Genomic DNA, 14,933 nt, shown 5'->3' on the forward strand with positions numbered 1-14,933 from the left:
CCTTCAAGTGTGCTCACTAAAGCAATAAATACAGAAGGCAGGGCAGTACTGGGTCAGGTAAGCCTCAGTAGAGTTTCACGTGAGCTCTGGGCATCATCAGAAACGGTCAAGCACTCTTCCTGGAGGTTTTCATTGCTATTAGTATTCTGGCATGGTTTCCTGGTATGGTAACAAAACAAAAAAAACCTACAAACCAGGATGGCCACCATGGTACCTTCTCCCTTTCTATGGCAGCCATTGCCGTGGTGGAGAAGCACAAAAACACAAAGTGTTCCTGGTGCCTGCGAGGGACCAGGCAGCTTCAGGTAAGTGTGTCAGTGGTTGGTGTTGGAGAGGGAGTGGGAGGTTTAAATTGGGGGCGGGGTGAGTAAAGGGTCCATGGGTGGGCTCACTGCTGCCCAGTCTTGGAAATGGGGTCCTCAGAATGCAGGATTTACCATGCAGTAGAGCACATATTCCGAGATCCCTGAATGTCTGGGAGCCACCTTGGCCCTCCTTGATTGGCTGGGAGGTTGTCAGCCACCCGCCCGGGTGCTAATTGTGTTGCCAAATCCATTAAAACCTCTTTGGATTCAAAGTCCCAGAAATCCTCAAGTACTGTGACGAAGAAGAGGAGTAAGAAGTTAATGTGTAAGAAATGTGACATTGAAAACAATGTGCGGTCTAGTTGTCAACAAGCCGATCAGCTGTGCAGGATGTTTAAATGTCCAAACCATCTACAGCTGATGAGACAAGGACAGCAACGAGAATGTGAATGGAGAGAGAAGGCAGGTTGCAGTGCACAGAGCGTGAAGCGTGGCCGGTGATAGAAGAAATCCCACAACAGACTGTGGGGAGAGAAGCACGATAGAAAGCAGCTGGCAGTGTTCGGAGAAAAGCTTGGTCAAGAAGAAGTAGAGGGGGCCATCATGTGTAGAGACACAGTCCTGAAGAGCAATGCCTGTCTTGGCTGCAAAGGCTGGAGGAGCCGATGTGGAGACCCAGAGGAACATTGCCACTGAAGGGGAGCCCGCCCATCGCAAGTATCTCTCAACTGCAGCACGAAGAGCTGGTGAGTCAGTCTTGTGGCCATGGTGAAGGGTCTGGTAGTGTTCTAAAAGGGACGGTGGCCCACTGGCCATGACCTAAATCCAGGGATAGTCACCAGGTAGTGATTTAAAAATTACAGTGGACACAGCCAGAGGCCATGCCAACTTGCCATGGCCGAAGGTCATTGCTAGGTGTCTGGTAGTGTTCTAAAATGGTCAGTGGCCCACTTGCCATGACCGAAGGCAGGGCTAGTGACCAAATAGTGATTTAAATAATACAGTGGTCACAGCCGGAGGCCATGGACGAAGGCTATGGTGAGGGGTCTGGTAGTGTTCTAAAATGGACTGTGGCCCACTGGCCAGGACGCCATAGATACTTTTTTCGTATTCTTCTCATATTTATTTGTTATTTATATAGCGCCTTACACCAAGGTGCTGTACAAAACCAATTTACAGTACAATTGAAATGAACAGGGGAGTACAATAAAAATATAACTTACAATGAGACTTAAAATACAATTAAGATTGAAGTAGGAATGTGTTTAGGGTGGCGTGGAAGATAGGATAAGAGTGACCAGATCACAGAGGGAGAGGAAGAGCATTCCAGTAAAGATGAGCCAATAAAGAAAAAGAACAGAAGCAAAAAGAAGCACATGGAGGGCGAGGTACAGTTAACAGAAAGATGACATGAAAAAAGAGGTATGATAAATAGGAACAAGTCCATAAAGGGATTTGAATACTATGCATAGAAAGTTGAATTTAAGTTGCGAGTAGAACTGTAGCTATCGAAGAGAGGTCAAAGAGGGAGAGATGGAGTCGTGAATAGGTAAGGAATATAGGAGACGGAAAGAGGAATAAAAGACCGATTTAAGAGGAGTTAGACGAAAGGCAGGAAGACCAAGGAGGAGTACAGAATTATAGAATTACAGAGAAAAGATTAAAGAAGAGAATAGAAGCTTAGTGGCACTGAAAGGGAGTAAGTAGAGGTCTTACTTTCCGGATATTGAAAAGATTGTGGGCTACATTGACCCCTTCAACAGAATTCTTCTCTATAACCAACCTGCGCTTTGGCAGAAACAGCAAAATGGCTGCACTGGCTCCTTTGAGCATCACTGCCTCAAACCAAAACTGCATTTAGCAACTACAAAAAGATGGCTGCACCATCTTGCTATGCACATATTGGGCAGGATGGAACTAGGGGGCACACTGAAAAAGCCTGCCAGTGTGTTGCTTACATGTACAAATAAGGGGAGTGAAAATGCAGCGCTGCTTTGCTGCAAGCCCAAAGTTCCCATTGAAAAAGGGAATATTTCACATTGAAAAGGATGCTGCTCTGACGCTATTTTCATCTGTTTTTGATCAAACTACTTTTATTAATAAGGCCTTGACATGCCCATCCATATCCACATTGTGCTTCAGTTGAAGAAAGCATGATCCCCGAATGTCAGGCTCTGTCAGCCAAATCTGGGAAAATCAACAAAAGCTTTACTTCAGTTACACAGAGAAACGCTTGACTTGCTACAAAATGTCAAAAATCACTGCTTTAAAAGAAATTCTAGCTCTCTGCGCACATGTCAATCGCAAGAGACCTGGGCCTTGTACAGACTGTTGTGTACAAGAAGCTAACTTTGGCTACAAAACAATGTGGAAGTGCAGATGGAATAGACAAACCGAATTTGCTGGCTTTACACATGGAAAAATTGGCTTTTGAAACCAGAAAAAAATGCCCATTTTAAAAGTACCATGTTGAACAAAAACTTGTCTGTGCCTAGCAATGTAAAGGGGTTTGTTGCTGGGAAACAAATAGGGGATGTTTTATCCAACATGTTTGTTTTGATCCAGGACAAAAGAAAATAAAATAAAAGGAATTAAACTGCATTGGTTGAATTTGACAAACTCCAGAACAGGTTTTTCCCTGCTGGCTAAGCTAAGCTAAGCGAAGGTTGGATTTATATTATGTTTTCTGCCTCTTATGCCTGACAACCTGCTGCTTTTCTCCATCCACTCAGAATTTGATTAATCATATGTGGGTTGAGGGAATATTGCAGGGGGAAACCTTAACTGGGATGCTATCTAACCTAATTCAAAAAAGTGCTCCTATTCAATTGTGCTTTGGATATGTTCATGTAGAAGGTTAACCAAGTGTAGTTCAGTAGTCTTTGTTGTAATTATCACCCCATTGGTGATTGCTGCCCATTATTAAAATATATGTGATTTTTGTGAATTCTAAAAATAAATAAATATTGTATTTTTACCAACCGGCCTGATTCATTTTCCATTGTGACCCAGCGTATTTGTAAAAGGGGGTGTGAAACGGGTCAGGTATCAGCTCAATTTCAATTCATTGAAATTAAGGAAAAATCATTCCTATTGAGTGCCACATCACAGGGTCAGACCAGGTGTCCTGGTCCAGTGTGTGACGCCCGATTGGTATCCTTAACAAGATATAAACAACAGGAACAAGATGCGATCGAAATGTGATGTGCGAAAGAGATTAGTGTCAAGATGAAAGCCTAGGTTGTGGGCAGTAGGAGAAAAAGGCAGATGAGAAGGGGAAAACAGGACAAAGGGAGAAGAAACAGACAGAGGAATAGTATTAGCTGTTAAAAAGAGGACTTCAGTTTTAGATGGATTAAGGACAAGAAAGTGGTCCGACATTTACATTTTGACCAGGTACTGACTAGGTAGCAATTTAAAAAATACAGTGGGGACAGGAGCACTAGGGTGTTTCATAACCAGGGGACACCTTCCGCTAAATTGAAAGAGCGCGTGGCCCAATTGGCTCTGGTAGATTGCTTTAGGGAACTGAGGGCGTTAAGGGGGGCAGGCAGGAAGGGTTACACATTTTACTCCATCCACGGATCTTCTTCAAGGATAGATTATGCTTGGATCTCTAGTACGCTCCTGGAGCAGGTAACAGGGGTGGAGCTAGGGGCGATTGCACTATCAGACCATGCGCCCACAACTATACATTTGGGGAGGAGCAATCCCAGCTTGTGACGATTGAAGTTTCCTAGCCATCTTCTCAAGGATAGGGTCCTATGTGCGGACCTAAAGGGCAAGATAGAGGCATTCTTAACACTTAACATGACTGAGGGAGTACAAGACCATGTTTTGTGGGATGCATTTAAGGCCATGAGGGGGAAGCTTATTGCAAAGAAATGTCAGATGAACAGACAATTAAGCCTCTTGCAAGAGGAACTGGAAACTAAACTTAAACAAGTAATGGCCAAGATGGCAGATAACGCGTGCACTGAGGAAGGAATATAGGCTAATAAGGGGTCAATTGGATGTTTTGCAAAACTGGTGTGCAGACTCTCATTACTCTACCTCCAGCAGAGGTATTACGTCAAAGTGAACAAGGTGGACCCCCTCCCTAATGAGACAGGTTAGAACTCATTGAGAACAATCCTAAAAATAGAGACAGGGACAGGAGTGGATAACATCTCTCTACCCGACATATCTGCATTTACGTAATACTATACCTCTTTGTACTCATCTGACTCCCCCGACGTGGGAGCTCAAAGAGTATCTTTCCCAATACCCCCTACCAAAGGTCACAACCCAAGAAAGGGCGGACCTTGATGAAGACATTACCCCATCGGAAGTAAGGGGAGCCTTTGTGACAATGCCGCTGGGAAAGGCCGGGACTGTATGGCTTTCTGGTGATCTTTTATAAGATCTTCTGGGAGGCTTTGATTCCGCGCCTATTCCTGTTTAATTCCTTTAGTAGAGCTGGGCTTTTCACCCCCTTAACGGAAGAAGCCAAGGTGGTATTACTCCCTAAACCGGGTAAGGATGTTACATTATGCGGCTCATATCGCCCTATAGCCCTTATTAACCTTAATGCAAACATTTACACTAAGGTGTTGGCTTTGTGCCTGGATAGACTTCTCCCCAAATTGATCGATTCTGACTAGTCAGGATTTATTAGGCAACGGCAGACCCGTTGACAATATTCAGAGGTTGTGCCAACTGATAGAAAAAAGTCAACAAATCCAGGACAACAGCATTGATGCCAGCGTTAGATGCCGATAAGGAATTCGACCAGGTCGAATGGCCATTCCTCTTCCATACAAGGGAGGTTATGGGGTTTGGGTCTACATTTCCCTCAATGATCAGAGCTAATTACCAAACTCCTTCCCTGCATCTGCCGATTAACGGATACCTCTCGCGGCAGATACAGGTTTCAAGAGGTACTAAATAGGGGTGCCCGCTTTTATATGCGATCCACTTGGAGCTGCTTTTGGTGAAAATTGGAGCAACTCTGAATATCAGGGGGATCATCTTCAGGGGCGAAGAGCACAAAGTTATGGACTTTGCTAATGACACACTCCTTCCGTTTACTGAGCCGGACACAATGCTCCCATGGATCGTGAGGGAATTTATGCTCTTTGGGGCAGTCGCAGGGCTAAACATTAAGGCTCACAAGTCAGAATTGCTGAACTTGTTTAATCCCCTGGCCAAGGTTCAGGAATTGCAGTACCTGGGGTCCCAATCCCTGGCTTGTTGGATTCCCTACAGCGGGCTAATTACCCACCCCTGATGGAGAAAGTGCAACAGCTGTTGGCTGAGTGGAGACCCAGGTCGATATCATGGCTGGGGTGGATCAACGTTCTTAAAATGATGATCTTGCTAAGATTCTATACTACGTCATGGCCCTACCATTGGCAGTTCCCCAGAGTTTCTTTAGAACCCTTCAAAAACAAGTGGTGCCATTTATCTGAAACCAGAAGAGACCTAGGGTAGCCATACAACTATTAATGCCCCCCAAAAGCAAGGGAGGGTTTGAGGTGCCAAACATCCACCTTTACTAACTCGCGGCTCAAAGTGGTTAGGGAGTGGTTCACGGGCAACCGCACGGAAATCTGGTGCCAGATGGACAAGGTGGTGGTGGGAGCACAACTGGAGGAAGTAATATGGCAACCTAGGGGGGGGGAATAGACCTAAAAATATGTTTTTAAGCCAGATAACGGCCCTAATGAAGAGACTCATGGGATGCCTTGGTCCTGGGGTTAGCCCTGAACACCTTGCCCTCCGTGATGACATCCTTGTTTAGGAATCCCCAGTTTACGCCGGGGGAGGAAAAGGGTTTTTTCACCAGGTGGGAAGTGGCTGGGTGTCAAATTGCGGGACATGTTCGATGACCGGGAAATCAAATCCATTGACCAATGCAAATAGGAATTTGGGCTGGGTGAGGGGGGAGCGGTGCCGATATTTGCAACTCAGGCATTGGCTTTCCAATCCACCGGTCAAGGCTGTGGCCACCAGGGAACTTACTCCCTTTGAGAAGTATGTCACTACCGACACACTTGGTAGGTGAAATAAATAGTATAGGATCATTGCTGAGGGGCTGCAGAACCCAGGATGGACTTACATGGCTCAATAGGAATCCGCAGTGGGGTACCCGGTAGAGGAGGAGCAGTGGATTCAGCTGTAGGCAGATATACCCAAACCTAAGCGTGCCATGCAGAATCAGGAGATGTGGGTTAAAATAACGGTTCAATGGCATCTCACCCCTGGAAAATTGCACAGATATTACCCAGCCATATCTGCGCTATGCTGGAGAGGATGTGGGGAGCTGGGATCATGGAAATATATCTGGTGGGAACACTCAGTTATACAACCTTTCTGGGATATGGTCCGCACAGCAGTGAACACGATCTTTGGCTATCAGATCCCAGAAAATGTTGGGGGAAGCTATGCTGGGGATGGGCGGGGCATTGGGGAACCTATCCTCAATGCAAAGAAAGGCATATGGGATTTTGATGGTGGCGGCCATGCTGTTGGTGGCGCACAAATGGAAGCAGAAAGATGCCCACACACAGCATGAATGGGTTGGTAAAGTTTGGAATTTTGTTGCTCTGGAGTGGGTGCCCTACTCGATTCAGGGGGACCACCAGAGTTTTCTGATAGACTGGAACATAGTCCTGAAGTATCTTTAAACAGACTCACAAGCCGCCAGGTGCCCGTGGAGACTGCGGTTGTTGGGATTGGTGTGATTGGTCATCTATGAAAAAGGGAAGATTTTGTTGGCTATCCACAGGGGTCATGGTTGTTATGGTTTGGGGAAGGGGGGCCAGAGGGAGGTGAGGAGTGGGGTGGGGGGACAGGTGCTGGGCCAGGGGCTTGGTCACATTGACTGCTGTAAGAACTTATGCCCACAGATGCTCAGGACTGGAGCCGGCCCAAGGTGGTTAATGGGTTGGGGAGGGGAAACGTTTTCATAAGTTTTGGTTTATATCTGCTGGGGAATTGGGAGGGAGAAAGGGAAGTGGGCACGGGGAGGGATGAAAATGCCAATAAAATACACCTTTAAAAAAATATACATTGGGCACAGTCGGAGGCCATGGCTAGGTGTCTGGTAGTGTTCCAAAACAGAGAATGGTCCACTGGCCATGACCGAAGGCCAGGGCTAGTGACTAGGTAGTAATTTAAAAAAATACAGTGGGCACAGCCGGTATGCATGCCCGCTAGTAGTATGTTAGTGTTCTAAAATATACAGTGGGCACGGCCAAGAGGACATATTTAATAGAAGAGAAGGAATTCACAATGACATTATAGGGGATACAGTATTATAGGGGAGATCAACGGGAACGTGCTGAGTTAAGCCAGTCCAGAGTCTGCCAATGGGCTGAATTTCATGGGTTTTCTAGCGTTAAGTTTTTACTTTAACTGATTATTAACAAATGTGTATTCATGTTATCAGGTAATATTATCTGCACCAATAATATCGCATTATATATGGTCATGGGGCAAGGCCATAGGCAATATTATTAGCGGGGATAATTTATGGGGTTTCGAGACCAAGGATTGCGGGGGTGTCCCCCGCTCCATTAAAAAAATGATGGGGATTGCGGGGGTGTGCCCCGCAGGTTCCATGGCTTAATATCACCGCAAAAAATTATAAGTTACTCACCGTAGGGACTAACAAACTCTTAGTCCTCTTTCCTCCATACTGCAGGGGTGTCCCTTCCAAGGAATGGCAGACGGAACATTTTTCACCAGGAAAAAACCTTCCTCCCCTTTAAATTTAGAGGCGCGCATGGGTGCAGCCCTGGGAGCATGCGCTGCCCTTACTCCGCGCCACACGCCACTCTTACTCCGCCGCCACTCCCCAGTCCCCATACATGCGTCGACAATAGATTAACATTGCATAATGACACCAGTTTTATTAGGAGGGAGGATGGTGGGACGTATGAAGGAAAGGGGACTAAGGACTAAGTACGTTAGTCACTACGGTGAGTAACTTATAATTACTCTTGCGTCCCATCCTCTTTCCTCCATACTGCATGGGCGATTACAACTGAATGTAGCCCCAGGGTGGAGAGGAGACCCTCCTTAAGCAAACACGTTTCTAAGAACCGCCTGTCAGAAAGCCGCGTCTGATCTAGAGAGGGCATCCAAACAGTAGTACTTGCAGAAAGCCGAAGGAGTGGCCCATGTGGCCGCCCTGCTTATGACTTGCCAGGGGACATGCCCCTGGAATGCGATGGCCGTTGCCTTGGCTTTGACCGCGTGGGTGTGCATGTCGGTCGGCAGTGGCTTATGCTGTCCCTCATAAGCTTCCTTGATGGCTGAGACCATCCAACAGGTTATGGAGGCCTGATACCTCGGTCTTAATCCGCCGAAGGCAACAGAAAGTGCATCCAACTTGCAGAAACCCTTTGGTCCTGTGCAAGTAGAATTTCAGGGCACGCCTGATGTCTGTGCCTCGTCTTTGGGCTCAGTAAAAAACATAGGCAGGACTATTTCTTCGTTCAGATGGAACGCGGAAGGCACCTTAGGCAGGAATGCTGGGTGCGTCCTTCAGACTACTTTATCCTTGTGAAACGTAGTATAGGGCTCTGTGGCGACTAGCGCCTGGATTTCGCTGACTCTGCGAGTCAAAGAAAGACCAACTAGCTAGGCCGTCTTAATGGTGACCAGCCTGATGTCCGTGGACACCATTGGTTCAAATGGTTTGTGCGCCAGGGCACCCAGAACTATGTTAAGGCCCCACACGGGGTGTGGCCTCTTGATGGGCGGGTAGAGCCTGGCAAGTCCCGTCAAATGTGTCTTGACAATCAGGTTGGAAGAGGAAAATACCTCCTCCTCAGAATTTCTGTAGGCTCCAATGGCTGCCAAGTAAGTGCGGCAAGTGTCCACCTGCACGCCTGAATGGGCGAGGTGAGCCGAGAAGGAGAGCACGTCATTCAAGGTACATGCAAGGGGGTTGATAGCCTTATAGTAGGTCCAGTGGCAAAACCTGGTCCACTTGCTCTTATACTGGGCCCTCGTAGCTTTGCTCCTGGCCCCCTGTATGATCTCTAGATTAGCCTGGGAAAGGCTGAGGTGACCTAGCGTGCCCTGCTCAGGAACCAGACTGTGAGGGCTAGTTTCGGTGGAGCGGGGTGGATGACCATGCCCCCCTGCTGTGCCAGAAGATGTGCTGGGCCCAGTGGAAGGCAAATGGGCAGCCTCTCCGAGAGGCTGAACAGCTCCGAGAACCATGGCCTGGCTGGCCACCATGGGGCTATTAGAATGATGCTGAGGTGGCAAGACTACTTGATCTTGCATATCACCCTGTGAATCAGAGGTGTGGGCGTATGCTGTCCTTCCGTCCCACCGAATCTGGAATGCATCGGCCAGGGATCCCGGGCCGTGTCCCTGCCTGGAGGCCAACTGTTGGCATTTCCTGTTGTACCAGGAGGCAAAGAGGTCCACCTGGGGGTGACCCCATTTGCTGAAGATCTACCGCAGTACTAGGTCATTCAACTGCCACTCGTAGTTGTCTGCTCCCAGTCTGCTGAGCCTGTCTGCCTCCAGGTTGGATTCCCCCGGCAGGTGGACGGCCGTGAGGTAGATGATGTTCTCCAGGGCCCATTCCCACATGCAAAAAGCCAGTCTGCACAGTGGAGGGGATCCTGCTTGTTGACATAGAACATGCTGGTCGAGTTGTCTGTCTGAATGATAACGACCTTGCCCTCGATTACCGGCAGGAAGGCTTTGAGCGCCAACCATATGGTCTTCAGTTCCAGAAAATTGTTGTGGTACTCCTGTCGGGTCCAGGTGCCATGGATGCAGTGGTTGTCCAGGGTGGTCCCCCAACCCTCGAGAGAGGAGTATGTGGTGATGGTGACCTGTGGGGTAGGTTGCAGGAAACGCTTGCCTGTCTGCAGGTTGTAGTCCCTGGACCACCATGTGCCATGTGAGGTCCGGGTGAAGTTATGGAGGAATGTGGACTGGAAGCCTTGCTCCTGGTTCCAAGATGCTGCAAAGTGCAGCTGTATCCTCCTCATCCTGAGTGTGGGGGACGGCCAAAAGGACTGCTGCCATGAGACCCAGTAGGTGTTGGTACCACCAGGTCAAGGTTACGTCTCTGCTGAGGAAGTGCGCCTTGCCCTCTTGATGTCCGCGATGTTGTCCTCAGAGGGAAAAACTTTCTCGGAGCACGTGTCCCAAATGAGGCCCAAGAAGGATAGTGTCTGCGTAGGCTGCAGCTGTGACTTCTTGAGGTTGAGTGAAAAACCCAGCTCGTACAGTGTGTTCATAAGAGCGTGGGAAGTGTGGTGCACCGTTTACGGAGCGGTCACCCTGACGAGCCAGTTGTCGAGGTACGGGTAGATGTGGTGGCCCTGCGACCTGAGGAGGGCTGCCACTGTGTTCATCACCCTCGTAAAGACCCTGGGGGCTGAGTTGAGGCCGAAAGGAAACGCCTTGTATTGGAAATGGTAGCCCATGATCCTTAATCGTAGAAAAGAACAATGAGGCTGCCAGATCGGGACGTGTAAATACGTGTCCTTCAGATCCAGGGAGCACATCCAGTCACCCTTGCACAATGTTTCCGCTATCAAAGCTGGCCTAACCATTTTTTATTTTTGTAGAGGTAGAGAGAAGTTTGTGGGTGGAAAGGACCAGCACAACTCTCAGGCCCGCCTGGTTCTTTTTCTGAATGGCAAAAATCCTGGAGTAAAAGCCCAAGCCTCGCTGGAAGGCCGGGACTTCCTCCACTGCCTGGCTCTCGACGAGCGATCGGATCTTCGCCAAAAGAGTTGCTGTCCCAACCTGTGGGAGGGGAGGCTGGGATAGGGAGGCGGTAGCCTGTGGATACTACGGAGAGGATCCATGGGGTCCGCGAAATTCTGGCACCAAAAATGAGCATGGAGAGCAAGCCTGCCCCCCACTGGAGACATGTGGACCCGAAGGGGCGTGTCATGCCTTCTTTCCCTACGAGGCTGTTGCGGAGCAGGGGGACTGGAAAAATACCTTACCCCCCCCTTTTTGTTGCTTGCGCCGATGTTGGGTCAGCGACAGTCAGGCTGCCTGGACCTCCGCTCTTGGAAGCCGCGGAACCCTCCGTATGCACGCCCCTTGTCCGAGCGCTGCTGTGACTGGGTGTACGCTCTGGGCGTGGTCTTTGTAAGGATGGATAAAGACTTGGCCGTTTGTGAGCTGTTTTTCTTTTTGTCCAGCTCCTAGTCCATGGTGGAGTGGAAGAGGTCTGCCCCTTCGAACGGAAGGTCTAAGATGCGTTCCTGGACATCCGGGTTGAATTCAATAGCACAAAGCCAGGGTGTTCTTCTCATGTCCGTGGCAATGCAGATGGCCCGGCCAAGGGTGTCAATGTGTCCCACGGTGGACTTGTGCCACCATCTTGGCCTCTGCCAGACCCGCCTTGAAACGCGATTGGCTCTGCGCTGAATGCTCTAAGAGGAAATCCGCAATTTCCTGCCAAAGCCTCTGGTTAACGGCTGCCAGCATGGCATCCGCGTTGGCTTGACGAAGATGCAGGGACGCGTTGGAATACAGCTTTGTCCCGTACGTCTCCAAGATCTTCTCCTCCTTGCCTAGCACCGCTGCGGAGGAAGAGGACGACTGCGGCTTGGAGTATAGTGAGTGTATCCCCCTCCATCTGCCTGTACTTGGCGTCCAGGCATTGACTGACAGGCTGGACCGAGTGGGACTTGAGCCAGCTCTTTTTGGCCAAGGCGACTACGTCCTTCTGCATCGGGATCCCTGTTCTTGCTGTTGGACGCAGCATGAGAACTTTGGCAAGGACCCCCTCTGCTGGTTGCTCAGCCTCGGGTTCAGGAAGGCCCAAATACTCTGCCAGCTTGCAAGACGTTCGTGGAAGACCTTGGCTGACGACAGTGTGTCAGGGTCCTCCTCCTCATCCGTGTCCACCTCAGGGTCCAGTTGGTCCGGCACCGGTGGAGGGGTGCTGGGAGCCAAAGGCTGGGGTGTGGAGACCAGAGACGGAGGCTGCAGCAGAGACTGGTACGGAACCGCCTGCACAATCAGTTGGTGGGCCGGAGTGGGCAGCTGAGGCTGCACAGGGGCCAGGGGTGCCTGAACTGGGGTCTGCGGCGCCGGAGCTATTGGCGGGAGCACGTCCCCGAGGATGACCCCCATCTGCAAAGATTTTATGAGCCAGATGAACCTTTAAAAAAACCTGTCCTCATAGGCCGGAGTGGTAGGCGATATTGATAGGGTAGCGGGCGGCTGTTGGAGCCGTTGCATGCCCTGCCCATATGGACGCAGCGGAAACCTGCCCTGCGCAAATGAAGGGTATGCTGTAGGCCACATACTTGGTTGACACCAGTCCCACCTTGACACACGTTCCTCCACCTACTCCCTGCCTTGATGCGGTATCGGACGGAGGTCAGGAATGTCTGGCACGGTGACCATTTTGTCAAGCTGCCTTCCACATGCCTGCGCCGTGTTGCTCGGCTCACTGGGCACGCCCCGTCCAGGACTCGAGTGTGGATCATGGGGCCTACCCTGTTCCTCAGACTGAGGCCTGGTAGGCGATTCGCCGTTGGCGGATCTGCCACTAGAACTGCGTATAGGCACCCGTCGGGACATGTTGCCAGTACTAGGTCGTGGCCTCTCAGGTGAGGACCTGGTAAAAGAACCTTCCAGTCCCTCAGCACTGTCACCAGGAGGATCTACTGACCCCTCGGCCTGTCAGCAGGTAGCTGATATAGCCTCGGTACTCGTGCTGGTATGAGTGCCTGAGCAGTCCCTTCCGCGCAGGGGAGAAGGTTTTTACTGGTGAAAAAGGTTCGGTCTCCCGTCCCTTGGAAGGGACGCCCCTGCAGTATGGAGGAAAGGGGACGGGACGTAAGAGTATATGGCGATATTTTTGCGGGGATATTAACACATGGAACCTTTTTCATTGAATATATATCACTAACAAAACGAGGGTCCAGGTGTTCAATCATCAATGAATGTAGTAAATACACCGTTTAGTATAATTAAGCGTGAAGTGTCTGGGTTAAAGTTTTGGAAATGCTGATGGTGATTTAGCATGTTCTTCCAAAGGTAACATAATTTGATGTGCTGCAAGGCCCATCAAACATTTACTGTTCAGGAGATCATAAGTTTTTAAAGCAAAGTGCATATTTTCATACCAGTGCCTAGTGTATGGTCATGCAGTTTGAGTGTATCATGAAGATGGGCCACAAGTCCTTATCTAGTAATGCTTTGAGTAGCAGGTGCAAGAACCCAAACAAAATGCCCACAGACCTTAATTAAATTCATAATTTGATAATTTTGCAGACAAAATAATTAGCACCATTAGACACTGTGCTTTGGCCAATCTTCCATTATGTGGTATGCTGTCTTTTTCTATAAGGTGTTTCTGGGGATCATGAAGATGCTATTGCATTGCATTTAACCAATTGTAAATGTCAGTCTTAGTAGCCACTAAACCCACACATCATCTATGGACACCATGAGCGAGTTTCATTTAAGGGCTCTTGTGCAGTTATTTTAATGTAACCTATATTGAAGGTCAAAACCCCCTGACCACCACCTCATACTTCAATAATGTTCCAAGCGGGAATTTTGAGACATCTAAAATGTGGCCACATGTTTGAAGTCCATTTTAAAAGTATGATGTGTTACATTAAACCGGAGTTAAATACAAACGCTAGAATAAGAGTGCAACGAACATCCAGAAGGTAATCTTTACACATTCTAGTGTTGCATTGATTGATTGATCTTCCAGCCATCGTGCAGGTTGGTACAAGTTCCTTTTATTCAGATAAAACAAGGTAGGAGCTTAGATAAGGGTCAGAGACCCAGGGGGGACCCACTGGCACCCACCACCTAGGCTTACATTCTCCAACTGCCAGGAGTGGAACTAGCTTCACAAGTATTTTGTGTTGTCCTCTTTGACCCCACCATCTCCTTCTCTCCTCACATCCCTGAGGTCTCTAAGAAGTGAAACTATCAGCTGCACCTCCTCAGAGGTATTCTTCCTTTCCTCACTTTCCCCCAGAAGCTCACCGTCTCCAGAGCGGTGGTTCTCTCTAGGCTGGACTACTGTAACAGCCTCTTTTTAAATCTGCCTGCCTCTACTCTCCGACCACTACAACCTATCCAGAACAGGACTGCAAGACTTGTCCTTGGCCTCAAGCCCAGGGATCGTATCGCTCCAGCTCCGAAATCTCTGCACTGGCTCCCTGTGGCAGCAAGGATCAAGTTCAAGACCATTTGCATCATCCACAAGGCATTTTGGGGCCTGGAAGCACACTACCTCCAACTCTCTCTACCTAAGCATCTCCCATCTCGAGCTCTCTGCTCATCCACTTCCAACTCTTTGAGGGTCTGATGCTTCTCCAAGCAGAGAGTTGGGGGCAGATCTCTTCTCTTCAGCTGGGGCCACCCCTAGAACAGCCTCCCTTTCTCTCTCAAACTTGAACAGAACCACCTCTAAGCAACTCGAGACCTTTCTTTTCGCTTCTGATTTCTCTCTTCCTCTCCTCTGCTGATGTCCTGACGGCACCACGCACTGGTCACCTGGCTACCCTCTGAACTCTGGCCCAGTCTCCTTCATGTCCAGTTGTCCTTGCACTGCCTCGGGCCCCCTCAGAACTTATGGCCTGTATCTGCAACCATACAGTCCCTTCTCTCTGC

The 14,933-nt window shown here is 49.1% G+C and overlaps 1 protein-coding gene and 1 long non-coding RNA gene across 5 annotated transcripts in view; one reads left to right on the plus strand and one right to left on the minus strand.

The window, feature by feature from the left end:
• Positions 1–14,933, minus strand: part of SH3D19 (SH3 domain containing 19) — a 1,396,196-nt gene that overhangs the window by 214,240 nt on the left and 1,167,023 nt on the right. The window lies entirely within an intron of this gene.
• Positions 1–14,933, plus strand: part of LOC138516274 (uncharacterized) — a 158,877-nt gene that overhangs the window by 1,782 nt on the left and 142,162 nt on the right. The window lies entirely within an intron of this gene.

The sequence above is a fragment of the Ambystoma mexicanum genome, chromosome 6q, assembly GCF_040938575.1.
Source record: "Ambystoma mexicanum isolate Mex_15411 chromosome 6q, UKY_AmexF1_1, whole genome shotgun sequence".
Taxonomy (NCBI): Eukaryota; Metazoa; Chordata; class Amphibia; order Caudata; family Ambystomatidae; genus Ambystoma; species Ambystoma mexicanum.